Source organism: Ovis canadensis, chromosome 5 (assembly GCF_042477335.2).
Source record: "Ovis canadensis isolate MfBH-ARS-UI-01 breed Bighorn chromosome 5, ARS-UI_OviCan_v2, whole genome shotgun sequence".
Classification (NCBI taxonomy): Eukaryota; Metazoa; Chordata; class Mammalia; order Artiodactyla; family Bovidae; genus Ovis; species Ovis canadensis.
The window spans coordinates 50017384-50044228 of NC_091249.1; the positions used below are offsets into that span (position 1 = coordinate 50017384).

Consider the following 26845-nt stretch of genomic DNA (forward strand, 5'->3'; position numbering starts at 1 on the left):
GAAGCCAGACAGGAACAACAAATGAGAGAGAAGACAGTGGCAATGGTGATCATCAACAGTCCTTCATCTTTGGCAGAGAGGAGAGGATACTGAAAAGCACAGAAGACCCAAGGAAGGCTTGCTTCTAAGGCGAGAGAGACTAAAGCCTGTTTACATGCAGCTGGGGAGATGCAGAAGAGATGGAGACAGTGGGGCAGAATTTCTGAGACTGCGTAAATGATCTGAAAACAGGTGGAGGGTTTGGCCTCAGATTGGAGGAGGGAACTGCCTCCACTCTAAGAGGAGATAAGCAGGAAATGATAAGTACAGAAGCAAGAAGCACCCACGCGATGGACTCTTTTTCAGGGAAGTAGAAGACACCGAGGGGAAGTTAGGGAAAAAAGTTACAGACTAACACAAAGAAAGGGAAGATGATGATGAACAGGTTCATGAAGCAAGTCAGGTTCACGACAGAGTGTACAGCCTGCTTAGATGTGTGCTTGAAATGTTTTTCTAGTAGGTTTCAGCTGCCAGACGCAAGAGCAGAGAAGGAAGGTATTTCTGTAATTTAGGACTGGTTTTCACTCGGATGGGCGTGACCAGAAGAAAGAGGAGTCAGGGAGTTGAAAGTGTTCGCCAGAGAGACAGTTATTATGAAGCTCTCCTGGACACAGAGGGGAATGAAAGAAGCAGGGACTGGATGGACGGAAAGAATGGCAGGTGGCCTCCTGCAATTAGGGTGAGTGTGAGGAGGTGCGTAGGCAAGTAAGCTGGAAGGAGAGTCCATTGTGATTAAAGAGAGGATGTCAGCATTAGTGATTTAGAACCTGGAGCCTCTTCTGATAATAATGAAGTCCTGGAGTGGGAGGTAGAGGTGAGGAAGAACAAAGGACAGAGTAGATGAGGAAGGCAAAAAGCTGAGAATGCAGAGGCGTGGTTAGGTGGATGGCATGAATGGTGACAGGCGGTGGGGCAGATGAGAGGACAGTAAGCCTGGTGCTAAAATCTTTAAAAAGTGGGGTAAAACAAGATCTGTGGACAGTAGTACCAACGTATTCATAGGGCACAGCCTCCAAAGGTCCAAGAGTTTCGGGGAAAAGGAGGAATCGTCTGACAAGCACCAAAGACACTAACTTCCCTTCATGATACTAACTTCACTTTGTGATAACAGCCTATTTGTACGAACTGTACTTCTCATGTAACTTTCAGGAACATCCACATGGAGTTGAGCAGTAAGTAAGCACCAGCAGACATTTCCTCCAAATTCACTACTCCATTCTGTGGTAAAGCTGCTGTGGTTTAGCCGCTAAGCTGTGTGCCTTTTGAGACCCCTCAGACTGTAGCCCGCCAGGCTCCTCTGTTCATGGGACTTCCCAGGCAAGAATACTAGAGAGGACTGCCATTTGCTTCTCAGGGGAATCTTCCCAGACCCAGGGATGGGACCCTCCACTTCCACACTGACAGGTGAGTTATTCACCACTCAGCCACCAGGGAGGCCAGAGGTATTAGCAGAGATCAGATCAAATAGCTAGATGTGATCTTTAAAAGAATCCTGAGTGAGTTCGCCTTTTCATTTCCTCTTCCTCCATCATACTTTTTCCAGGTGATGTGGGGGAAAGCAGGTGTGGTCTCTTGAGCACTGAAGAGGAGTTATGATGGGCTAGCTCCCAGCACTGACACAAAGCAAGCCCCTTCTTTCCTCCGCCTCCGTCTGACCCCTGTGAAACGGTGGTGGGAGGTTTGAAGTGGAGGATGGCAAGGATGACCATGATGCTAGTTAATCTTTATAGATGCTAGTTAACCTTTATCTCTACACCCCCGCGGTTTACACTCTCCATCTCATTTAAATCACACAATCCCTGGGAAGAAAGTAATAGCGAATCCCCATTAACAAGTGAATCCACTGCTCCAGAAAAATTAGTGACTGCCCCCAAGGTCACCACCAGCTAGTAAGTTACCTAAAAACATCTGGCCTCCAGAGACTAAGGCTGTTCTCACTCCAGGCCACTTAACTACTAAACAGTCCAGGATTTCTTCTAGTCCTAACGCTTGGTGATTCTTTAACTCCCATTAACTTTCTTTCCCTGAAGGGACAGGGTAGACAGCAGACTTCAAAGGCTCTGGAAAGGCAGGGTTTTACTTAAAAGTTAAGGCAGACTTCTGGGAGTCAGTCCGCGGAGCGCAGAAGGGGAAATGACGTCATGAGGTTTCTCAGGGCAGCTCCCCACAGGTGCTACCCCGAGGGCTTCAGGCAGAGACACAATAGCTGGCTTTTCTGCCAGCTCCCAGGGAGCATCTCTCCCCTGGCAGGTGGAAATGTCATCTCACCTGGTCAGGACCACGGGTGCCTAATTGGATGGTGAGACTCCAGATCTAGTCCTTGCCAGGAAGATTCTGGGCGGTATTTCTCAGCCACGCAAAAAGTTAACTCAAACTCTTTTCTTCCTGTATTCTCTAATTTTAAATTACGTAAATTTAATCTCTTGCTTCTTGGCTCAGCATTACTGCAAATTAAACATGCAAATATTAATAATGAAAATAATTCCTCTTTAAAAACGTATCTTGAAAGTCGATGTGGGGCATTTCCAATATATCCATAAAACAAACAAGACAGTTTAATTGTTTGTTTCTCCAAGGGAAGAAGCTAAACCCGGAATTAATTTGGTTCAGCCTGTGAAACAATTCGTTTGCTCTGCCTCATTCTGCCAATTAAAGAACTTTTCCCAGACACAATTAGCATGTAAACCAGGGGCAGAAAAGGAAGAAGGGGCCTCTGCGATCCCGCCCGGATGGAGACTGCCGGCGGAGAACCCCGGGGACGTCTTGGGCCAGACATGAGGGACCGCGCCAGGGACGCACCGACGAGCTCGGGATTGAACGTCGAAATCATGGGCGTTAAATAGTCGCGGCAGAGGATTGAGCGGTCACGGCTAGCCGGGATCCTTCCCCCGTGCCCGGACTGGATTCGAAAGGGATGTCCGCGAACCAGTCGCCATCCGAACCGCAGAAGCGCGCAGACAAGCGCGCCGCCCCCACGCCCCGGCCCCTCCGGGAGCTGGCGCCTCGTGAGGCGGGGGCTGCGCGCGCACCTACGGCCGGGGCACCCCAGCCCCCACCACCGCGAATCTCTAGCGGCTTTTGCCTGCCAAAGGTGGGGATAGCGGCCCCTGCTGGCAGTTTTGGCGAACAGCAGGGAGACGGACCTTTTTCCCTCAAACCATTTTCCTCACCTTTTCTACATGGTTTGTGGACAATATCGATACTGTTCTCACGAGTGCACTTATTTTATTCTTCATGAGCCCTCATTAGCATGCTTGTGCGTATTTTAGTTGCCTGTACGAAAGACAAAAAAAAAGGGGGGGGGGGGAAGGGGGTGTTATTAGTGGCCCTAGCCCCAGTTAGGGAACAGGTACAGTTTCTAATGCATTTATTTAAGGGCACTCGGCCTAAGGGGGACTGAGACCCTGATCTCCTTCCCAGTGCTTTCCTCGGCCGACCCCATAACTAGTAAATAGTGATCGGAGAACTGCTTGACCGCTCGCGCGAACCAAGTGAGAAGCCCCCTGGGGTGGGGGGGCGGGGAACAACGTGCTTCTTTACGGTCTTTGCGCCAGCAGGCAGGGAGCGCGCAACGGCCGGGACAGGGGGACGTCGTGTGGCCTGCCCAGTGGGCACAAGCCTTGTAACTGTAGGACTTTTGGGCTACTTAACTTTCAAGCGAACGGAGGAAGGCTGTGTCTTCCATTCTCCTCCTGATGGTAACACAAAAACGCCTTGGAAGAAGTTGCGATTTAGTTATTCCATGAAGCTGCTGGATACTCATTGGGATTGTGTGTTATCTCTGAAGTTTACATAATTATTTCTAAGAACAGTGTACACAGTTTCTAAGTTTAAAAGCTGATAGTCGCTACCAGCATTCCTTGCACTATAGTTAATTTGCTTACTTAACATGCTTTATTAACGTGTGCTGTATGTACGTTAACTAATAGCTGAGTTCATATCGTCGAAGTGAATTTTTAAGTGTACCGGTTTCTATCCAACTCATCTGGGTGCGCAGAGCGTCCGTCACTTCTGGAATTTACCTCTTGATATAGTAATCAGAAAGGCTCCCCGTTCACTTACCCTCATCCTTTAAAACTTTTCCGTTTAAAAAAATCGATGAACAAATCCTTTCTTGTAACTTGCTCCTGCACTACGTCTATTTTTATTTATATTTTTGATTTGGCAGGGCTCGGCAATGCTGTCCGAGATTTTCCCCCCCCAGCAAGAACAAATGCGGGGGTGAGGGGAGGCATAGGCTGGGCTTCTGCGGGTGTCGCCTCCGCCGGGACCTCCACCGAACGCGCCGCGGGCGGGCAATAGTGATGGAAGGAAGCGGCGCTGACCAGTCGGTCAAGGCTCCACCTGCGGCCACAGCGCGTAGTTTCTCCCTCCGCCTCGCTCGCTCCGGTTCACACACAGAGACCGCAGCCCTCCTTCGGGTCGGAGAAGACGCCAGCCAAAGTAGGCGGGGTTGCAGGAGGAGAGTCCGCTTTGCGCAATCCAGTCCGGGACTTGGCTCCGCCCTGGAGCGGCGGCCTCTCCAGTGACAGAGGAGTAGTGAGCGGCACGGGGTGAGGCTGCAGCCAACTCCGCTCCCCGCGCACTCGGCTGCCCAGGCGCTCCGGACGCAGCAGCAGCGCTTCTCCGCGGAGCCTACTGCCCGCGATGCCCGCTTAGGAGCGGCGGTAGCGTCCGGCACCGCCACACCCGCGGCGTAGCGCTCCCGCTCGTGAAGCGGGGCTAGAGCGCGCACCCCTGCCCCAGCCCCCACCCCGCCCCCCACCCTGAAATGACTTGTTAATCGGCGCAAACACCACCGAAGGGACTCGCCGGAGTGGAATCCAAGTGAAATTTGGATTTGGAGAAGACTTTCTTGAACATTTCCTCCTTTCTTGTTGGTTTTTTTTCTTTCTTTTTTCATCTCCCCTTCTCCGCCTGTCATTGGAAATGAATACGGCGCGTTTGCATCCCAGAAAGTAGTCGCTGCGACTGTACCCCCACAGAGACGAGCACCCATGTAGGAATGACAAAGGCTTGCGAAGGAGAGAGCGCAGCTCGCGGCCCGGAGAGATCCCCTCGATAATGGATTACTAAATGGGATACACTCTGTACCAGTCCGCTCCGAGCCCCGGCAGCCTGCCCGTCGATGCACCGAAAAGGTACGGCTGGGGCGCCCTGGTGCGCCCCACCTCCCGGGCGGTTCCGCTCCCTCCTGCGGGTCCCGGGGCCGCGGTCCGCACACCGTCTCGGCTTTGTGGTGCTCGCGTTTTATTTTGTCTTGTGTCTGTCTTCCGAGCGTTGCCCGGCCCTGGGGGAGCAGTCGCGAGCCCTGTCCGCCGCTCCTCTCCGCCCTGCGCCCCAGAGACCTCCGGGCTCCGCGTTGTGAGCTTCCCCACTCGCGTCGCGCACACGCCAGGCGCCGCCCGGGACCCCAACCGCGCGGATAGCTGCCTGGCCCTGGGAGGTGTGTGCAGTATCCCTGAGGGCTCGTCCTCACTTTCGGGCCAGCAGGCAGCAGAGAGGCCAAGAAAGGGTGAGATTCTCGGAAGCGCCCGGTCCTGGTGCGAAGGCAGGGGAAGGGGTTCTACCCTCGAGGGCTGGAGGAGGTTCGGTCCAAGAGCGCTGTTTTCGCTCGACACTAGGTTTGGGTTCGAGGTGGGAGGAGGGGTTCCACAGACACGGGGAGATGGGGGGCGGGAAGCAAAGAGAGTCTTTTGTTGTCGGCGTGGGGTCGGGGCTGGGCTCAGTGGAGTGCGGGAAACTTGCAACGGCCCTGGCACCCGCGCACCCTGCCACTTGGTGACATCCCGGCTCCCGCGGCCGCTGGGCACCAGAGGTTCCGGGCTTTGTTTGCTCGAATGAGTGGCCTCCTCCCGGTGCGGCGCGGCTTCCCCGCCCTGGGTCCTATTCCCCGCCGCAGCTCCCTCCTGGGCGGCGAAGACAGCATCTGTAGCCTCTGCGTCCCCCTCGGGCACAGAACCCCGTGTCGGGGGCTGGCGCCCGCTGAGCCCTCTTCCAAATACTACGTGGTCCCTCTTTGGAAAGGAGGTGTCCCGGGAGGGGGAAGGGTGGGAAGACCTGGCTAGAAATGGCTCAGTACTTGCTAACCAGACAAGACCTCTGCAGGGGCCCGGGGTTCTCGATTGTCCGGACTACTTGCTGCGTCTAGAGCGCTGCCTCGCTGGCAGTGGGGCGCTCCACTGCCAACCCAGCCCGACAGCGCCCACCCACTCTGCATGACCCCGCTGGGATGGGAAGTGTCTCTCCCCCCTCTCCCAGATGCTCTGCTTTTTTTCTCGGCTCCCCACCGTATTACACGGTGCATAGCAGGATCCCGTAGTCCGTTCCCTCCTTCCACGACCGGAACGGCACAGGGGGAGCCAGGGAGCAGTCCTAGCCTAGACTTGCGGGTATCGGGAAAGGAAACAGGATTCCGCTGTCTTTCCCGCTCCCTCGCCGCCACCACCCTCCGCCCAGCGTCTCCCCCTCTCCTTCCCCCCCCCCCCCTGCACGGGGTCACTCGACCAGGCACTTCTTAAAAGTTTCTCTGAAAGCCAGGGATGGGGGGCACGACCGATTTCGGGCTCAGCACGTGCAACCCGCGGGAAAACGAACCCCCGGGGAGGTGGACAGACCGCCCAGGATATGGCTAGGAGGCAGGAGCCAGGAGCCAACCCTTCGGAGAGTGGCACCTCAGCCGATGGTCAGCTTGGTTGGGGTCGCGGTGCGGCACTTGCTGGACTGGTCTCTCAAGCAGTCGAACAAGGGGAGGGCGTGGGGAGGGGCGAGAAGGGGAAGTTTCCCAGCAGGACTCGGAAGCTGGTCCGGCCACTGTGGACAGCGGCTGGCGCGAGGGTGCGTATCGACACCGGCCGGGGATCGCTGGCTCCAAGCACAGCATCTCCAGTGTCCTGCACCCAGCTCGCCGTTTTCCAGCCGGCGGGTGTTCAGGGAGGAGCAGAGCCGGGAGTCAGGTGTGCGTGAAGCCAGGGAGGCCCCGCTGTTTTCGCAGCCAAGGCAAGCACTTCCAAGGGGCCTCCCCGTGCCTGTATTGCAAGGCGCAGCCCCTCCAGCCAGTCCGCGTCGGTCCTTGGGAGAAAGGCGGCTGCTTAATGAATGTGGTCACCAGAGGAGATCACGGTGGGATCGTGGGATCGCTCTCTGCTTGGGCTGGATGGAAATTAAGTAGCAGCTGAGTGTGATCCATGAGAGGCTGAAAACACAGGCGTGTGAACACACACACACGTACAGACACAGACTCTCTCACATGTACGCCCAACTTTCTTTGCCTCCAATCTGAAAAGACGTTTAACCATCAGCGGCAGTGTCCTGCCAGCAGGTCTCAGGAAAGCTATTTAATGCCCCCCAGCGCTGACGCTTAAGTCTTTCCGGGTAGGAAGGTCGAGTGCCTTTGCCTTGCCTTTCTCTAATCCTGATAATTGTCTGGTCTTCTTTCAACATACCTCTTGGGCATTAAGTCCATAGACTGCCATTCTGATGACAGCGAGACGATTGTTGGTTCCAGATAATATGAATCTTTATTAAGATTTTTTTTCCCCCAAAGTAAAGATGCTGGTACATATTTCTGAATAGAACATCTGATTTTTCACACCCTTTCCAAATGACTACAGAGGTCAAGATTGCAAGTATTTTGTATGGTTTTTTAGTACCCTTTTAGTCTGCATGGAGCAGTTTTTATAGTAAGCTTTGATTAAACTACTCCAGGCATCAAAGTTAATTATTAACCTAACCTTAAATATAGTGGCAACACTGTGTGTCGCCACCTATTAACCTAAACTATCTGTTAAAAAATAATTGCACTATTTGAATTTGGCTTACCCATGCTTGTTTATATGGTAACTTTTATTTGACTCTTGAGTAACCACTACTCTCTATTATGTTGGTTTTAGGACCTTCTTAAATGAGGTGCTTTGCAAGCCAATCTGAAAGCAGAAATGAATAACCATCAGATTTAAACCTTTTTTGTGTTAGGCATTCTAGTTCATTTTTCTTATCTACACTGTGATGGCAATCTTCCCTAAATGTTCTGTTTTGCAGTTATTACCCTTTAGAGATGGGCCACAGTCTCATAATGCATTTAATGTTCAACAGACACCTAAGATCATTATCTCAGGGGCTACTTGCAAAGTATACTCATTGGATAAAACCATCTAAGTTTAAATAAGTTAAAATTTCATAAGAACCAGTATAGAAACTCAAGTAAATGTTGAATGAGTAAAGGAAAGAAACAGTCCCAAATGGGTCATGTGTCTCCACTTGAAGGAGACCTGGGCACGTTTTTTTCCCTGCAGTGAAAAAGAAAAAAAAATCTGTGCCTTTAAGTAAGTGGTTATAATAAAGTGGCAGTAAGTGCAACTCTTTATTTACACACACAGACACACACACACAGACATACACCCCTCAAGTTCTTTCAAAGTCTAGTGACTGCTTTTCCCATCATTAAAAAAATATAGCATTTGCATTTCGAGGAGGTGGATAAGATCGCCAGCCAAGTGTGTTGAATCAGAAGGATGGCAAGAATTAGGAAGACTGCTATCATCATTGAGTACAAATAAGACACCCAAATTAAGAACTTGTATTAAATTCGGAATAAATCTTCCTGTTTTTAAAGGCTAATGGGTGGTTGCATTCCTTTATGAAATGGAAGGAAAAATACTGTTTTGGACAAGGAGGTAAGTCAGATACTTAAGGTTGTGTACATAGTGCTTCAGCTCTCTTCTGAGCAGGACAAAAGAGTAATGATGGGAGAAAAAGTTTTTTTTAGAACTAGATTGCCAAGAACTAATATATTCTCCCATCATATTTGTTTGCAGAAAGGAATCACAGAACAAGCCAAACTAATTGCAAATGCTTTAATTAGGCATCTGCCATTTGCAGCAGTAGAAAGTCTAGGAAAGTCTGCACGAATCCCTGCACTGCCTCCCGCCCTCCACACACACTTTTAAGTTCATTGCCCTCCTCCCAGAGCGAGTGTTCCTGGGTGTTCACATCTCCAGGCGAAGCCTGGAAGCCTCCTGTTGGGACCTCCCAGTGTCCCCCACTCTCTTGGGGTGCCCTGGAGCCAAGTTGTCTCTGAGAGATTTCTATTCCAGAGTGAAGGCTTTTCTCCTCTGCCTTAAAATATGCTACAAGAGCAACTGAGCTATTTCTCTACTGGCAACCACACAGCTGCCTCTTGGGGATATGGGAAGGGAGGGAAGGGAGGGAGGCATTTAATCCCTTTGAAATGGGCAAGTAAGATGTCATACCACACAAACCTCAAGGGGGGAAGGGAGATGAGGATACTTCTTAGCCTGGGACTATTACAGTATAGTTTATACACAAGAGTAGGGTATACACTCATTTCCAAGCAGATGAGTGCTTGCAAAACCTTTTTATTACAATAATTCTAATTACACTAATGGAGAATGTCATATACAACTATCAATACTCTGATCTTTCCCAAATAACTCCTTCAGCACAGATCTTCCTCCTCCACATATGCCTTTATCATCTTCTCCATCTTGGTAAATGGCAGTCCTAGCCTCTGAATTGCTTAGGCCAAGAAACTCAAGAGTTACCCTTGACTGGCCTCTCTCTGATGTCGTCACCTCACTGCCATGTTGTTGGCCCCACCTGCAGAAAGCATGCAGACTCCTTCCAGGCCTTCCACCTCAGTGGCCCTCGCACTGGCCAAACCCCTGTCTCCATCTGCCTGCCGGGGGGATCTACTGGGCTAACCTCCCAGCTAGTCTCTTACCTTTGGTCTATGTCCCCTACAGTCTTTTCTCAACACAGCAGCCAAAGTCATATATATTTTTAAAAGCAAAATCTCATCAGCTTATGTGTTCTCAAATGCTTTCCCATCTTATTCCATCAAAGCCAGAGTCCTTCTTATGGTCTTTGTGGACCCACATGATCTGCACTGGGGCCCCACCTTTCTGACCTCCACTCTTCCTTGGGGTCACTTGAGCATGCCCCCTCCTAATCTGGCCCTTTGCAGGGTCTTGCCCTTTCAAAGGCTTAGGGCATGCCTTTGCCCAGAAAGCTGAAGAATTTGCTTCTCCTCTCCTCCTGCAGGTTCTCTGCTCACATGTCGCTATCTCAGTGAAGCCTTTCCTGATCATCTTTCTTAACTTCACCATTTTCCCCCCAACACTCCCTATCCCAGTGGACAGCCTCAGGGTTTATTTTTTTTCCCTAGGACTTTTCACATCCTGACAGACTGTTGGTTGTCCCCGTTTATTTTCTGTCTTTCGCTAGAACATAATGCCACAAGGGTAGACATTCTCATGTCTCCCTACTGTCTCCAGCACCTACACCTGTGCCTGTCACATCACAGGCCTTTCATAACAAGTACTTGTTGAATGAATGAAGAGGGAATTGTTTTGTGAACAGCCCATCTTTGTCTCTTTTGCCTGCTCCTGTTTCTCTGTGTGCCCATCAAATGAGACGTCTCTATGCCTTGATGAGTGTGCCTGTGTGTAGCACTGTCTTCCGTGTACACAGGTGATGTGTCTCATATGCCATCAGTGGAGCATCCCTTCGCGGTGGTTTTCCCAGTCTTGGTGATGGATTGGAGCCTGCCCGTTCCCACACTCGCGCCCATCAGTCCCCGTTCTGTAGTTCAGAGCGCACATCTGTGGGACACCTGGTTGAAGCTGGAGGGGCTGTGAGTTAGGTAGAATCAGCCTTCTAAAAAACAGAGCTAAGAAGACAGCCAGCACTTACGGGGCTTGAGCTTTTGACCTTGGACTCATTTGTTCTGCATTCTAACCTCTGGCCACAGAACCTTCTTGCCTTTTAGGAGTTTGCTCAGAGTAGTTTTCAAAATTCAACTTTCCACCAGGAGGAATAAGCATGCCCATTAACTCACATTTCTGCCCGGTCCCAGTGCAGTGATGACTGTTGTTGAAGATCCCATGCTTGAAGTCAGATGACCTGAGTTCCGGACTCATTACCGTGGACAAGCCCCTTAACTCTTCTGAAGGTCGATATTGTAAATAAAAACTGTAAAGAGTAAAAATGCATGCTTTCTATCTAGTAGAAGTATAAGGAGAATAATACAAAATCATGAGTGTGATTGTATTTGGTAAAATATAAAATGCACTGTGGTTTGACAAGTTTGACAAGTTTGATGCTAACTCCCTTCTCATCTCCAGAGACCCCAGGCCTAGCAGAGACCCTGCTTCATTGTCATTTATAGAACAAAAGAAAGATTATATCTTGTGGATATCATTTTAATGTTAACCACATGATGAAATTAAGTAAGGTCCTCAGACTCACTGAAAATAATCTAGGTAGTGTATGGATGGCAAATTTATGAATCAGATGCCAACCGTTTCAACTAGTGATTGTTTTCAATGTGACCATTAAATTAGGCAAGGTCATAGGACTATCACTTTGCCAGGCATTATTTTTTTTTTTTAAGTAAGGGCATTTTTTTTTGCTCAGGTAAGTTTTAAATAGTTCACATCAATGAAAGTACTGGGACCTCCCTGTGGTTCAGTGGTTAAGATTCCTTGCTGCCAGTGTGGGGGGTGGGGTGGGGCATGGGTTCCATCCCTGGTCAGGGAGCTGAGATGCCACATGCTGTGAGGCACCACCAAAAGATAAACAAACAAAACTACAGACAAAATAAAATGAAAGCATCAATGCAGAACAGACACACCAGGGAAAAGTTTTGATCTCTGCTATATACTATCTTCCCCATCAAAGGCAGGGCAAATTCATTAGGTTTTGTGGCATATAGTTTCTAAAAATGTGGAGGGACTGTAGACAGCTTGGGAGGTGATGCAGAGGTCACAGTCTTAGGCAGACAAAACACAGATCTGCATCTCCCCTTTTTTTTTTTTTTGCCATTTACAAATGGCCGTGACTTTGAGAAAGCTACATCTCTGTCTCAGTTTCCATTTGTCAAATGCTGGTGATGTTACAGTTGTTGAGGAGAGGAAATACGACGACATCTGTAGGATTCATGGCGCAATGCCTGGCGCACTGCACACACTCATTAAATATGAGGCGTTATTTTTATTTGGGTGACAGTTGTCATGGAGAGTGCCCTGGTGGGGAGAGGACCAAAGGAAACAGCCTTCCACGTCTGCAACATGAGGAGAGGATGCAAAGGAAATGACCTTCAGACTGGAAAAGAACATTCACACCATAAGCTGGCCACGATGTCAGGGGTTCTAAGCAGAGGAGTGTATGAAAGGGTCACTTGCGTGAGAAGAAGAGCTGGGATCCTTTGCCTAACTTTGGAAGTAGAAACATCACACCCAAAACAGGGAAGAAGAAAACACTGTACAAGGAAAACAGCAGCAAACAGCTAAGGTCTGTATATCAACTAAGTACCCAAAGGACAGTTGTTTTTAAAAAATGATAGCTGTCACTAACACTATAAAATACACAGCCTGTATCCACTAAGGAATCTGAGAGCACCCACATTTAGAATCTGAGAGCTGCCCATAATGACCATCCAGGGTTGAGCTGAATTGACCCCAAGGACCACACACGTGTCACGGAGGAGAAGCTTGGCTGTCAATCAACTCCTCCAGGAAGCTATGGCTGGGATCTGCATGAGTTTCTTCATGGTGGACATATACTTGCCAGATCACTCTTCCGTGGCCAAACCTGACATAGTGACAGTTTGGGGGTGCCTGGATCTCCATGCCGAAGCAAACCACTACTTTCCCACGAGGTGGTGCAGTAGTAAAGAATCCACCTGCCAATGCAGGAGACACCGGTTTGATCCCTGGGTTGGGAGGATCCCTTGGAGAAGGAAATGGCAACCCACTCCAGTATTTTTGACAGGGAAATCCCATGGACAGAGGAGCCTGGTGGGCTACAGTCTATGGGGTCGCAAAGAGTTGGACATGGAGACTGAGCACACCTTCCCCACCAAATGCAGAAAATAGTCAGCTGACCCCAGGGCAGACAGGAATTACGCTACTGCTGATATGCTGATACACAACCTGAAATTTGATTCAAACGATAGCCATAGATGTCCTTATCAGTGAGAAGATGCTCACTCCTCAAGATCATAGCAAAAGGGGCAATAAATTGTTATTATCCCTCCAGTTCCCTGAAGGAGTAAGAATCCCTCCACGGCTTAGAATTACAGTTATTTTCATCTAGGACAAAATTTTTCTCTTAAATTTTGTAAGCGGAAAGAGGATGTACAGAGAGCAGAATAAATCAGCAATCCACAGGCCCCAAAGACTGAAGGACCAGCTCCCGAGGAGCAGCCCGTGCGAAGACCAGTGCTTTGAAAGTATTGTTAGTAATAGATGTTTCCACGTACAGCCTTCAGACCTGAGGCTTTCATTTAGTATGACTCAGCACTTTCGAGTGGTTTCCAACTAACCAGTAATTGCCATCTGCAGAAACTTTAATTCAAAGAATCCAAGCCAATTTGAAAACCTTAGCCGATGAATTTCTAAAATTGATGTTATTTATCCCTCTCTTATCCCTTCTGCCCTCACACGTGTTTAAGACCAAGCCTTTGGCCATCGTTTGATTTGAAGCATTTATAAAAGAGAAGAGCATCTGGCATTGAAACACAATGAAAACACACCACTGGAAAATAAGCATTTGAGGGACTGGGAAATAAAGAATCTGTTAATTATGGTTTCATGTTATATGAGAATTTTAAAGACAAGCTGTCTGTGGATCCATTCTTTTTTCCTTTTTCCTATTCCCGAGTCTTTTTTTTCAGGAGCATATTCAATCTTTTCATTAATATTGCAGCGATTCCAGTGCTCCCCCGACTCCTGCCCCCGAGACTCTTACTGCCCTTGAATGAGGAAACTAAGAGAATACTGATGGAGCTGGTGAATGCAAAGGTTCCTTTCCTGAAAATGGAATGCTTTATGAAAAAATTGCACTCCGTAAAAGACACACAACAGTCCAGCGACGGTCTCTCCTTTTCACCCCAAGAGCCACTTGACTTCATTCATGTATTTTGGTGTATGAATGCATTTGTTCTCAGGCCTCAGAAACCCAGGTGGAAAACCAGCCTATAAAGCCTTGCGTTATTCTAAACACGTGAGCTCTGAGTTACTTTAAGAACATTTTCTGTAGAGGAGCGCTAAATAGAAAACAAACTGTTTACAGCATTCTAAACTGGAGTCTACATAGCAGGCAGGATGGCAGTTGGGTGGATTTTTATAAATACTCGTTAATGGTTTCCGAGATGGATTCTGTGCTAATTCTTCTCACATCATGAATGATGGCCCTAGCTAGACACCGTTGCTGAGATCTTCATCTATTAATCATGGAGGCTGCTTTCTTATTCGGTTGCCATAGTTTCAGGGCCTCAGATAGTGTTGGGGTGTCTTGGGAAAGGTTTGAGATAGACTAGGCTTGCGAGCCTCGCAGTGATTTTGGCAGCCATGGTCTTCTGAAAGTGCTGAAAACAACTTCTCATATAATTCAGTATTGAATTAAAAGAGGCGACTTCTGAGAGTGTCTCTCTGGACCTTGTTAGGTGTGCATCCAGCTGATATTTACTCCAGGATCTGTCTCTCACTCAGTCTTGCTGGTAAAAAATTACGGTCCAGGGGCTGGTGTCACTTTCATCCTTGGACAAGCCAAAGGGTGCAAACCCTTCGTTAGGCTGTTCCTACACGTGGAGGTAAATGAGGCCAGTCCTGACTTCACTCACGTTTCAGTCTCATAATTGGGTTTTGGCTCTGCAGATGGCTAAATAAATAAAGTGACTTCAGGAGGGTTGAATGCTGTGCTTTGGTATGGACGTGTAAGCACTTAGTCCTTTCCTTCAGGTTTCACCTTCATTTTTTCAGGTTTGACACACATTACTGAAGGGCTAGGGACCATTTGACTGCGTTTTGCAACCCTGGCCCAGAGGTCTACTGCTTTGCCAGTTCTTGAGTGCATGAGCGATTTTTTTTCTTCCTGTTATTATAATATCTTACTATGTGCGGGTGATGAGGAAAAGCTCTCCTTTGGGACACTGTGTGAGTGACCCAGTCAAGAGAAGATGTGGAGGGGTAAATTGGGACAAGAGGGAGATACACCACAATTTATGGGCTTCATGTGCAATGGAGAACACAGCTTTCCTTTTTTAGTTAAATCTGGCCTCATATGACAGATACGGGTACATGTCTTCCCGTTTTAGTTCCCATACTCCAAGTGGACTTTCAAGGATTCCTACCCATCTAAGCCCAGCCATTTCATTCCTTTGTAGATTAAAACATAAAACTATCTCACACTTGAAACACATAGCACTGGATTCAGGACGTGCAACACAGCACATGAAAATCCAGGTGGGTTCAGAAGAAGAAAACCTTGAATTCATTATAGATGGGCTTAATCTCGAAAATTAGTCATTTTTAAAAAAAACTAGGAAACGACAGGGTGAGCTTCAAAGCAGCCATTTTAAATTTCCACAGATCCGGCCTGCCAAAATTTTTACTTACGATCAACAAGCATTTGTAATGCATGTGCCTATTAAATTGACCCCTCCCTTACTCAGCCACACTCAATGATTGATTTTAGAGGCCAATAATTTGAAGTAAATGAAAAGGATAACATGGCCTTAATTGCTACTGGCTTCACCAGGCTTCTGGGCACCAGAATTCCTTGTGGAAAAACACTTTAAAGTGTCACAGCAGTTTTTGATCATGTGGTCTGGCCTTACCCATAGGCCGCAATTATCCCCCAGCCCTTCCCCACCTCCCTCCAACATCCCTGGAGAAGCAAAGAAAACATGTGTGTGTAAATTCAGTATTACAGACTCTCGGTTATTTGGTAGGGTCAGAAAACAGGTCCTGCTCCTTCTATGGTGTCCTTACAAGATAGTTGTTGCTGTTGTTGTTTTTACAAAAGGCATAGAGTGGGAAGGACAAAGGGATTCATATTTCAGATCAGGAGCTTTTTCTGCTCCAAGGAGAGTTTCTGGGAATTGACTTTGCTGTCCTCTCGACAATCCAAGATGTGATTACTCTTCAGTATCCAGTCAGACACAACATCGCGCACACCGGAGCCTGAAGAAAGTCACAGGGCTTTTGTGAGGCTGTCAGTCAAATACAATGTAGACTTTAATTAACCTTAATTAATGATTTCTGATTACAGATTTTTTTTTTTTTTTGGTGCCTCCAAGGCATCAGTACCTTAGAGGCGGCATTCTGTTAGAACATTTTCAGACAGCAGGGACATGAGCATGCTTCCATTATCTTTCCATGCAGACTGCATGAGGTTCTTACTTTATGAGAAACGTGATTCTGTATCATTTGCAGAATAGTCATGTGAAGAATAAGATATCACTTGAGGGAGAGTTCAAACTGATAAGTGGTGCAAAGTGTTTTGAATCTTTAGAGGAACCATTTTCTATTTTAACTTAACAAATTGGTTGATATTTACTGGCACCTAGCTGGATTTGAGGCCATGCTTTACAAAAATAGAATGAGACTTTGAGTGGTGGACTTCCCTGGTGGCTCAGATGGTAAAGCGTCTGCCTACCATGTGGGAGACCGGGCTTCAATCCCTGGGTCGGGAAGATCTCTTGGAGAAGGAAATGGCAACCCACTCCAGTATTCTGGCCTGGAAAATCCCATGGACAGAAGAGCCTGGTAGGTTACAGTCCATGGGGTCCCAAAGAGTCGGACTCGACTGAGCGACTTTCTTTCTGAGTGGTGGTGCCCCAGGTCTTTCAAATGAAAGCCATTGTATGCTGGTGGTGCGGGATCAAGTGGTATCTCCTTTGTCTGCTGTACAGAATCCACTCGCTAGTGCAGGAGACTTGGGTTCGATCCCTCGGTTGGGAAGATCCCCTGGAGAAGGAAATGGCAACCCACTCCAGTATTCTTGCCTGGAGAATTCCATGGACAGAGGAGCCTGGTGGGCTATAGTCCACCGAGTCACAAAGAGTCAGACACAACTTGGCAACTAAACGACAACAACAAAATGCTAACCATGGTGATTAAAACACTATAAGCGCTGGAGAAACTGACCTTACTTTTGGTTTACAGTACTTTTCCTTGTGTCATGCGTTTTAGGACAGATGTCAAGGAACGGAGCTATAATGTTAACACACTATTTACATTCAACTTTTAACCAGAGGGCCTAGTGAAAGTTAGGTATAATATATTCATGCCAACTTATGAGTTAAGTTTCTGTGTGAATAATCATTTTTGCAGCTTATCTGAAACTCTTAATAGCATATAACCTATCTGGTTGAGCATAATTTGTGCTTATGAATTACAAGTGCCTAGCTTTTACAGTTAAGCTTACCAATCTAGAAGCATCTTTCATGAGAAATTACCTAAGTTAAACTAATTGATATTATTTGCTGTACTGTGTTCTAGGATAGTGTTTACCTAAAATATAGGCAAGATGGTTGTCCCCCCTGCATGCAATATGGTTTTACTTTTAACAGAAGTAAAGTCGACCCAGTGTCATGATCCCATGTTTGCCCAGACAAGAGGATATGCTACTAGTATCATCTAGAAAGCAGAGTAGTTTCCTCTGTAGCCAAGGGGAAGAAAACATCTTTTGGATACTTTTCTCTCTTAAAGGGATGTTCGGCCTACAGGGAAAAGTTTTGTATTAAAAAGGCAACTTTTATCTACAAGATGTTTCCGCTCATTTGTGATGAGGGGAAGTTCAACATGTTGAATATGCTGATTAATTAATTCTCCTGGGAGATCATGGAGGGTGGAGCTTTCGTTTTCATATTTTGTCCTGTCCAGAAACAAGACGTGTTAATACTACTCAAACACATCCGTTCCCGAGAATGAAAAGGACAACGTCACTGCCAGTACTGTTAGAAAACAGCCACTTCCAGTTCCCCAAGCAGATCCTACCACACACCAGGTGTGCCAGCGGAGGCTTTAAAATGTTGTGAATAGCTTGACATTATCACGTTGTTATTGAAATGCAAATTCTCCAGCACAACTTGCAAAGGTTTTCAACATAGGCAATGTCTATTCTCGCTTATTGTCAGCGATACCCAGCCTTCACTGGAGGGCTTATTCTAATAAAACTAATCACAGTGCATTTGCAGTTTTTCATTGTTTCTCATTGCCTATGTTTGAAGAGCTCGACACACCTCCCTGGAATGGTATCTTGCAGGGAGAGGACAGACTGACTTGCAACAGTGAGGTGCACACCCAGGACTGGTCTGCCCAGGAAGAATCATGCTGCTCAGATTTAGAAGTCAGGCTTACCGATGATGATCAGAATCAACAGTATTTAACAGTATTATTACTATTAATAAAGACCTCATTGTATAGTCCTTATATTTTTCTAAGTATGTTTACAAACATTGCCTCGTTTAAAATCATTACAACCTAGGTTACACAGGGTGGGTATTATTATGCCCAATTTAAAGATGAGATAACTGAGGTTCAGAGAGGTCAAATCGTTGGCCTAACTGTATATGCCTCTGGGAAGGGAAGGGCTTGAAACAAGGTCTGAAGCCTTCTGAAACTGAGTTTTTTTACAGTCCATGACATCACAGTTTGCTGAGTAGTTTAAAAAGAACTTGGAAATAATTTAGTCTTCCAACAGAAGATGTTTTCACATTATGCCTACTATGCAGATTGACTCCTGCCACAGAAAAACCTTAGAGGTAGCTTTCCGAGGACTCCACCCCAGGGCTCAGGCCTTAAACTCCTGCTTCTCGATGCGTGCCAGTGCAGGTCTTTGTCTCCAGCAGCTCTTGAGTCTGTCATACAGAAAGACATCACTTGAAAAATGGAGGATGTTGTTATTTAGGATTCTAGCCCTGCTTGATAGTAGGAATAAAAACAAAGGTGGAAACTTTGACCCTGGTGCAGGGTACAACTGGAGGGACAGAGGGCTCAACCAGATATTCCTGCAGGAATATCCTCCTGGGGCTTGCAACCTGTACCTATGAAACAGAAACATGCTTTTAGCGAGGAATGAAGTAGACCGCATGGCTCAACATAAATGGATTTTCCCTCCAGCCAAGGTCATTTTACTCCTCTGGTCCACACTGCTGGATGCAGTGAAAGCATCAGGTCCATTTAATTCAGCAGATACATATCTAGCGCCTATTCTAGGCAAGATACTGCAGAGACACAGTGATGAGCTAGTTCAGAATCTATTGATCAATTGTGGCATAACCACTCAGGGCCTAGACAGCATATTAAAAAGCACAGACATCACTTTGCCAACAGAGGTCCATATAGTCAAAACTATGGTTTTCCCAATAGTCATGTACAGATGTGAGAGCTGGACCATAAAGATGGCTGAGGGCCAAAGAATTGATGCTTTTGAACTGTGGAGTTGGAATAGACTCTTGAGAGTCCCTCGGACAGCAAGATCAAACCAGTCAATCCTAAAGGAAATCAACCCTGAATATTCAATGGAAGGACTGATGCTGAAACTGAAGCTCTAATACTTTGGCCACCTGATGCAAAGAGCCTACTCACTGGAAAAGACTGTGATGCTGGGAAAGATTGAAGACAGAAGAAGCGGGTGACAGAGGATGAGATGGTTGGATGGCATCCCTGACTCAATGGACATGAATTTGAGCAAACTCCGGGAGATGGTGAAGGACAGGGAAGCCTGGTGTGCTGCAGTCCATGAGGCTGCAAAGACATAGCAACTGAACAACAAAAACAACACTCAAGGCCAGACGTTGGGCCCACATACTATCCAGGAAGGTAGATGTGCAGAAAAAAATACTACAGTGTCTGAGGGCTGACTGTTCTCGATGTCCAAAGCAGTGTGGTAAGGATGCTGAGGACAGAAAGGAGTGCTCTGTCCAGTCTGGGAGGAAGCACTTGAGCTGCACCTAAGGAGTGGACAAGATTTTAGTACTTAGTTGGCAAGGGGCAGAGGAGCAGTAGGGCTAAGAGAGAGGCAGGAGAAAAGGCCAGAGGCAGAGAAATCCAAGATTTGGCCACAGAGCAGCAAGGGAAACTCCTGGTGACTGGGGATATGGCTGGAAGCCCCGCAGACAGAAAGAAGGATGGAGAACAGCCCGTGGAGGTCTCGGCCCTGCTTAAGAGGTAGGACTCCAAGCTGTGGGCAATTAAAGCTTTTCAGCCAAATGTTGATGTCATCAGACACATGTTTTAGAAATATAAATCTGCTCGTGCTATGAGTGGAAAAAAGGAAATGGATTCTGGGTGCAGTGACAAAGTTTAGCCTTCAGGACTTAGGGGCCAGTTGGACATGTGGGGTAAGGGGGTGGAGGAGTGAAAAAAAATGGTTCCAAGATGTCACATCTGCGGAGCTGAGTGGATGGTGGTGACATTGGCCAAGACAGGCCAGGTTTAGAGACAAAAATTGTTCATTTTTAACGGCTATCAGAAACCATATGTAAATGACACATAAGAAGCCAAACACCAAAGCCTGGGACTTAAGTTCTATTGTGCTCATACCCAGCTTTGTAAAATGAGTGCTAAAGATTCTCAAATTAAGAGCACTTAAACTGTTGCATTTGGTCTGGCAGCTGGTACCACTTTCTCCAACATTAGGGAGGTTAATACCATGAGCCGAGGTGGATAATAACGAGAAAGACTGAAGCGCCATCGAGCGCATCTATAAAGACTGGCTGCAAAGTGCAGGGCAAGCAAGAAGCTTGTGATTCACTCATGGAAGAATCAGGGCCCACATCAAGCCACCTGTTTCCTATTTTTTCCATTCTGAATAGTATGCAAGTCTTTGAATTCTGAAATTAAATGTACATGTGTTCGCCCCTTCCTTCCCTCCCTCCTCCCCACACCGCCGTGGGCATATTTATATGAGCGTTTATCTCTTAAGTTGCCTTGTGCAACTGAAATGTTACAGGTGACGTAATTCACAAAACACAAATAACACCTAAATTGTGTTGTTTATTTAATAAGACAGTGTTAGCATACAGCTAGGCCTTTCCTGCTGCATGGTGCTAAGAAAAAATGTGTTGAGTAATATTTTATTTAGGAAGAAACCAACCTTCAACTCACAGGTGAACGACACAATACAGATTTCATTTTATGGTTTCAACCTTTGGATAAGTACTGATACCATATAGTTGTCCACAAGAGTCCTCCAATGCCTTTAATGGTTGAAAATAACTAATATTTATGCTATAACAAGGAACCCTAAAAAGATGGATACTCTGTCTTTACCCTTCACATTGCATTTTTATTTCAGAGGTTTCTAAATAAAACTTGTAACAGAAGAGTTTTATTCTGTAATAAAGTTTTGTTTGTTATTTTAAAAAGAGGTTGAATAACGGACGTGAAACAAAACAGGACTAGAAACATCGGGCATCTTCAGGAGGGTTTAACAAATGAGTGAGTTTCTAGAAGGGAAAAAACATTTATGAAGTTATTTGAAGTCTTCTTTTAAAGGCATATGCAAATTAAACACTAAGGAATGATATGATGATTTTTTGTTTTTCACTGGGATGCCATATTTGAGCTGTTGTCTATTGTGCAATGCCTAAAGACTGCGCCTGTGTAGGCTGACTTGTTTCTAACTTGTAGGCTGCCCTCTAGTGTTACTTAATCTCAGCACATCCACTTTTGTTCAGATCCCAGGCAAGGTGAAAAAACATACAAATCTCACCAGCCAGTTAGCAGCTAACCTAGCCCACCTAGAGACTGTCTCCAAATACAGTGTTAAAAAGTTTGAGGCCTGGTTTGAAATGTGGTAGACACGTTTAAATATGCCCATCACCAAAGCTCTTGATAGCAAAGAGGACAATATTGTGTGGAAAACACACACACTGATGACTGGGAATGCAAGTCCAACTCCATTATGACATTAATCATCGGACGAGAAGTTTTAGGACTACGTTATCCAATTAATTTCACTGATATTTTTCTTTTATGTCATGCAGAAGAGCAATATATGATAACGTAAGCTCTGTCAAATAAGTCTACAAGACCTTTAACAAGTTTAACTAAAATTACAAATGTCAAGGAAGAATTTTCAACCACCCCTGGGTGGGAGATGTTTGACCAGAGAGACTCACCTCAAAGTCTCTGGCATAATTAGCCCTCAGGGAAAGGTTCTCTAACTTCAATACACTATCCTATTACAGACCTTCAAAGAGTACATTTCAGCACTTTATAGATTATCCTCTGCAGATATTAAGAAGAGAAGCACGCACTGCAGCCTAAACCATGGCATTAAGTACTTTCTGACAGCACTGCCAGCTCTGCTTTTTCTCGGATGAAGAGCAAGCGTACTCCAGAGTTGGCAGTAAGTGGAGAGTAAATTTCAGCCTCGGTGGCTATATTTTGCATGTGTAACCTTAGCATTCTCAGTGGGTTATGGAGGTAACGTTACAACGTTCCAGATGCATCGAGCTGATAGAAGCAGAGTGATGGACACGGACTTGATAGAAATGCTGACTGATGACAATGGTGATGATCATGTGCCTAAAGTTCGAGGCTAAGATCAAGAAGAATAACTGAGATCCCATTACTGCTGGAAACACACAGAATGAAGCTGAGGGTTAAAAGTGCATTTAGGAGTCAACTTTTCTTCCAGAGGGGTATCATGACGAAGGAGTTAAAAGTGTGAACCCTGGACTTTCCCGTTCTGTTGGCTGTGAGAACTTGGGAAAGTCACTTCACCTCTCTGTGCCTTGTTTGCCTCATCTGTAAAATGGGAATACTAATAGTACCAACCTCATGAAGCAATTCTGATGACTAAATCAGGCTATATGTACCAGAAGATTGTCTGGTATATAATAAGCACTCAGTAAGAATTCGGAGAAGGCAATGGCACCCCACTCCAGTACTCTTGCCTGGAAAATCCCATGGACGGAGGAGCCTGGTAGGCTGCAGTCCATGGGGTCGCTGAGAGTTGGACACGACTCAGTGACTTCACTTTCACTTTCATGCATTGGAGAAGGAAATGGCAACCCACTCCAGTGTTCTTGCCTGGAGAATCCCAGGGGCGGTGGAGCCTGGTGGGCTGCCATCTATGGGGTCGCACAGAGTCGGACACGACTGAAGTGACTTAGCAGCAGCAGCAGTAAGAATTATCTGGGTCTTCCCCAGTGGCTCAGCGGTAAAGAATCTGCCTGCAATGCAGGAACCGCAGGAGATGTGGGTTGGATCCCTGGGTTGGGAAGATCCCCTGGAGGTGGGCATGGTGACCCACTCCAATATTCTTGCCTGGAGAATCCTATGGACAAAGGAGCCTGGCGAGCTACAGTCCATAGGGTCGCAAAGAGTCGGACACAACTAAAACAACTTAGCATGCACAAAAATTACCTATTATAATTTGACACCAAGTTCTCCCGATGGAATTGGGGAAATTCAGTGCTTCATGTCACTAGGAGGGCATCGCTGACATTGTAAACTGAGAAGACAAGATGATGACGAGATGGCAGCGTCCGGATGAGTCTCTCTCTCTGCTTCTGTTGCCGTCTCTTTTTTATGTACTTTTGTGTGTCAGGTCATGATTTTAAATGGTTGATTGAATAATCCTTCATTTCGGAAATATTTTAGTGCGTACCTGCAATATGCATCCAGCTATATTATATATTAGTTCCTATGGGATGAGAAGTTAGGTGGGTAGGTTTTTCTCCCATTCTAATTGTTCTTCTTTGGGTCTGGTGTTCCGCAGGTCGCCTGTTTTTATCAGGCTTATGCCACAAACCTTCCTGCACTCTGGGAACAGACTGTGTAGGAACTCCAAGGGAGTAATACTGAGGGCTTTTCTCACTGAGAGAGTTTTCTGTGTTAGAGATTGTAGTTAGTCTTACGTTTGGAATCACAGTATTCCAGAGAGAGCCCAAAGGTCTCTGGTACTCTAACCTGACTCAAAAATCAGTGTGTAAATACAAAAAGTTTATACTTTATACAACAAAACTTTAAGATATATATGGCATTAACTACCTACCCCAGTAAACTGAAAATGTCAAATTGATCCATTGGCTTTAAGTGGTTGTTTTTCACAAAACCCAAGAACTGAGCACTGAACCGCAGAGTAGATGGATTGAAAGGTGAATCCCCAACCCAACCCAGTCTTCACCCCTGCTTTCCTGAGGTGCAATGAGAAGACCGAAAGGAGGCTGGGTGGTTAAAGCATAAACACAAGGGCCACGCTGCTCAGTAGCTCTCAAGCAAACGCCAAGTTACTTCTGGCTTTATCCATTCAAAGTACTTACTCCAGTGGGCAAAGCCTAACTCACAAATAAGGGAGTTGCTGGTCAGTTAGGTAATGCGTTGGTGGCAGGGTCCTTCCTGAGACAGATAATGGAGATGCCGGCCCCTCCGCCCCTGTGGCAGAGTGGACTCTGTGTTTGGTCCACCCAAACGCAGGACCATCTGACAGCTGTCTGGTGTTTCCTGTGAAATGGACTTGGGCCCTGGCCAGATGCTAGTGGACAGATGTTCACAACACAGACCCGTCACCCAGTAGGCGCTAATTGGGGCCCTCCTAATGATCCGAACAAATAAGGCAGGAATGGGCTGGGTCTGCCGTGCCCCTCCTGGGACCCACGCCCAGCTTTCCCGGCTTGTGCACGAGGCTTTGTTGGGAAACCCGGCTCTCTCCAGCCTCAGGGATTTGGGGTCCCTGGACCCTGTGATATAATATCTCCACAGGGATAGTCAGTGTCTGCTTTGTGTGTACGGAGGCCTGTATGTAGGTACTTAGAATCCAAACCTTTCTAGAAAGTGGGCAGATCAGGTTGTTTAGACTACATCACTCACCAAGGCAAGTCTAAGGGTGGAGAATTTTCTCCACAAATTTGGTTTCTGTGCAGTAGTTTTTGATACTTTACAAAAATTATTACCTTCATGGGAATCCTCAAACAGAATGTGTTCGCTCACACCTCTGGTTTACCTGGTTAGCTGCAGCGTACTTTTGTTCAAATGTTTTGGATAAAATGGTTTTTAAAAAAGTAAGTTAGTTGAAAGTGAGTATTTCAGGGTCAAACTGGTTTGACAATGCCTCATTCATAATTAGGTGGAGTTGTCCCTACTTGTACAGACTACAATTAACTGTCTTTGATTTCAACAGTTCAACTGTCTTTTAAGTGCCTGGGGCCCTTTCTAAATAGGAATTCTCCCCTCTCTTCTCTCCATTTTGCAAGTTGGGCACAAACTAACTCCTGGCTTGTTAATAACAGAATGTTACCTATCTTGAGACTGCTAAATAATTCTTTATATAAGGCAGGATGTGGTGGTGCAGTGAAGGATCCACCTGCCAGTGTAGGAGACGTATTGGATCCCTGGGTCGGAAACATCCCCTGGAGAAGGAAATGGCAACCCACTCCAGTATTCTTGCCTGGGAAATCCCATGGACAGAAGGGCCTGGTGGGCTACAGTCCACAGGGTCGCAAAGGGGTGGACATGACTGAGCACATCAAGAAGGAGGAGGCAGGATATAGTTTTATAATAAGTGATTTAGAGCATCTTTTTCTGATGTTTCTGTTCATTGCTTGTTTTCCCTGGATTCAGATTGTATACCGATGAGTACTCAGAATAGAGACCCTCCCTAACTCTTCAAACTCGGTAGCCCACTCCCTACACATGAAAGCCTTCTTTCCCCCACCCTTTTCCAGAACTAAAAGATCTAAGAAAGACTCATCCTTTACCCAGATCTTTCTAAAGCATGCCCTATACTAACCCAGCTAAAGAGGCTGGGCTATTCTGCTAGTCCTTTCTATAGTTGTCTATTATATATATATATATATATATATATATATATATATATATATATATATAGAGAGAGAGAGAGAGAGAGAGAGAGAGAGAGAGACTTGGTTGAGTGGTTGAGTGTGGGAAAATATCTTATTATTGTATTCATCCTGGTTGAAATTCTCTAGTTTTTTCCCTCTAACATCTTATCCTCCGATTGCTCTGGACCAAAACTACACTCCCTTCCTTTCCATTCGTTAGCATAGCCCCCGCTCCCTTGAATGAAAGGCGGCTCAACTAAAGCAGCTAGAATATGCCCAGCAACCGGTGCTGGGTCCTATTGAGCCCATTGTTCGCTCCCAGTGCTGTGGAGCCAAATCTCATTTGATAGCACAGTGTGTTCTAGGAATTCCACTTCATCAGTACAACAGACCCTCTCTAATGCTTGCCTCTTTTCCCCATTTGCCACTGTCACCAGCAGCGCCACACAGCCCCGAGGCCGACAATTATCATTCACTTCTCTCCAAGGCTCCGCTCACCCTCATTGGCAGGGACCACGAGGCATCAGCTGCCATATTAAGCAGACGCTAATGACACGGAGTGTGATCAGCTACAGCAGTCGACGTGATGGTGCGTTTAAGATTTAATCCCTTTGAGGGACTGAACTTGGAGTTCAGAGGTGGTCTCCCTATAATGGTTACCTGGAGGTTCATAAGAAATCTGGCTAAAATTACCGTTGGATTTTCAAGTGCTTAACGGTCAGTGAGGTGGCTGGCTGTGTGTGTTTAAATTGAACATATTAAAAAAAAAAGTCTTCCCAATACAGTCACAAAAAATGAGCCTGCTACACAGTTGCATAATGTGTTATTTGAATGTACTGTATGCATTTATAATCAACATTGTCAAAGCAGTTTGCAAATTCATAATATTGTCCTCATTTTCCCAATGGAGATGTGTCCTTTGGTGCCTCACAAGGATTCTTGGGAAGAAGGGATGCTCTTGAGAGTCCACTCACGCTGCATCCTCGTCTGCCAGGAAGAGGCTCTCCTCCTGGAGACAGGGTCTCCATCCTTTCTTATTTATCCCTACATCCTATCCACATACAGTTTCACCCTTTCGACTTTCTAGTGGATTTTGGCAAGGAATACACTGGATGAAAATGTTTTCATTTTTGTCACCTCTGGCAGCATATGGTACCACTTATGAAATAATTTTCTATTGGAGGTGTAAAACTGCCCTTTTAA

General features: G+C 46.4%; 1 protein-coding gene across 2 annotated transcripts in view; it reads left to right on the forward strand.

Moving 5' to 3' along the window:
- Window positions 1-4430: 4430 nt before the first annotated feature.
- SEMA6A (semaphorin 6A) overlaps window positions 4431-26845 on the forward strand; it is a 131695-nt gene continuing 109280 nt past the window's right edge. For both annotated transcript variants that reach the window (XM_069591718.1, XM_069591719.1), the window contains exon 1: window positions 4431-5180. The gene's annotated coding sequence lies outside the window, so the exon portion shown is untranslated. The remainder of the gene's footprint in view (window positions 5181-26845) is intronic.